The sequence below is a fragment of the Phalangium opilio genome, unplaced genomic scaffold (assembly GCF_054372755.1).
Source record: "Phalangium opilio isolate 3A_F unplaced genomic scaffold, DU_Popi_V2 ptg000082l_1, whole genome shotgun sequence".
In the NCBI taxonomy this organism is placed as follows: domain Eukaryota; kingdom Metazoa; phylum Arthropoda; class Arachnida; order Opiliones; family Phalangiidae; genus Phalangium; species Phalangium opilio.
Window position 1 is genome coordinate 20,370,512 of NW_028324189.1, and position 1,764 is coordinate 20,372,275.

Genomic DNA, 1,764 nt, shown 5'->3' on the forward strand with positions numbered 1-1,764 from the left:
GTTCCAAAGCGAAGCTTGGCATATTTTCTAAACCTTGGTGTTTTTGTTAGGATCTCACTTTAGGATCTCACTAAAGTTCATTTCAAAGAAATTTCAGTATTTTTAAATAATAAATAAATCTCAAATTTTATGTTTCTACCTTAGAATTTTCATGATCGGCCAGTGACTGTAATAATAAACATTAGAGCTAAGGTATTTCGAAAACCAAATTAGGTACACACTTGTAATTAGGCTATAAACGTAGGCCCAGTAAGCACTATTAGTTAATAACATTTTTAACGAAAACGAAGATACCGGGGCTTAAAATTGCTTAAGTTGGTACGAGAAAAGAGTAATCGGAATGCGGACCCGCCACTGTGCACGCAAATATTTTACCTCCCAATGATTTGGAGACGTTTTTGACGGGCCCGAGCCACAACCATTTCCGGGGCCCGCAAAGTCTCTCGACGGCCCTGCCGGTAGTAGTTTTGCTGGTTTCACATTCAACTTTGTCCATGGATCTCGGTCGACATAGCTCTGCAATAACTTGGGAACAAGACGGGGTACTTCCAGTTTCCTGCGAAGATCATCACGTTGCTTTAGCTCAACAATTTGACTCCATCCAAATTCTATTCCCAAGTTCTGAAACTTTTTGGCTCGCTCAACAGGAGAGGAATATAGCGCATTGATCATGCTCTTCATCTTGAAAAGAGAAGAGGCAAAATTTCCATTATCATTAATTTATTAAATAAATTTTTCTCACCTGATGAGATGGGCAAATGATCCAGTAAATGTTTCTACTCAAGCGGTGAGGGTTGGGAAAGCAGGGATTAAAGTTAATATCAATTTCTTCAGTTTTCAGTTTCTGAGTAGCTAAATTGCCCTTCTAAGCCAACTGTTAATTTTATCAACGCAAGGTTTGCACTTGCTCCATTACATACAAGACCAGAAATGTTGAAACCCGGAAATTTAAACGCTTTAATAACTTTAAATAATCAGTTGAAGAGTATTTGAGTGTCCCCGGTATTGGCTAGAGAAAAATATGGTCCAATGACATCTTAGTTGGAGGTCAAATCGCACCATAGAAATTGTAATTCGCTTTAGAAATTTTTTTTCGTCAGACACCTCCTTATAAAGAAAGTCTAAATAAGCATATTCGTGAATAGGCATAGCTACGCCCATTAATTTATAGTTTTTGCTATTCCGGCACACTTTTCCATATACTCGTACTTCGTCGAATATTAATATTCCGTCCCCCCTTGGCTTTAGAAAGCCTAGAGATTCTTCTTCACTTGCAAACGTATTATAAATTCTTTTTTGCTCTTTTTAAGTATTCCATGTTGATGCCCAGATCGTTTATGTTTTTAGTAGTTTTTCTTTGAATTGATCTCCAACTTGGAAGTTTCAATATTTTGAAACTTTTAAGTGCCTCATGCGCTCCTTTGCTACGGCAACCGATGGCTAGAGCTACATTTAAAAGAATATAAATTAAAAAAAAAATAGGTTGCAAAGTGCAAATTAATAAGCAGAATCGTCTTTTCTTTTTCTTACCTTACCAATTAGATAAGAAAGCAGCGTCCAGCGATTACCAGTGTGTCCTGGAGCTGCGAAAGACAAGGATATTAATTTAGATATTTAGATTGTTCTTATCTTATGTTGAATACTATTACCATTTCTCTTCTTATCTCTTTCCAAATCGTCTTTTTCACGTTGTAAATGCATTTTACAATCGTTATCCCAAATTTGACGCAAAGGTTTTCGCTTCTCAATGTTAGTGGATGGATT

At 36.6% G+C, this 1,764-nt stretch overlaps 1 long non-coding RNA gene across 1 annotated transcript; it reads right to left on the reverse strand.

Moving 5' to 3' along the window:
* Positions 1 to 459: 459 nt before the first annotated feature.
* LOC149653737 (uncharacterized) lies at positions 460 to 1,764 on the reverse strand. The gene is made up of 4 exons (XR_016370908.1): positions 1,650 to 1,764; positions 1,531 to 1,583; positions 743 to 1,446; positions 460 to 681 (listed from the first exon to the last, which is right to left on the reverse strand). It is a non-coding gene; the product is annotated as an uncharacterized LOC149653737 (long non-coding RNA).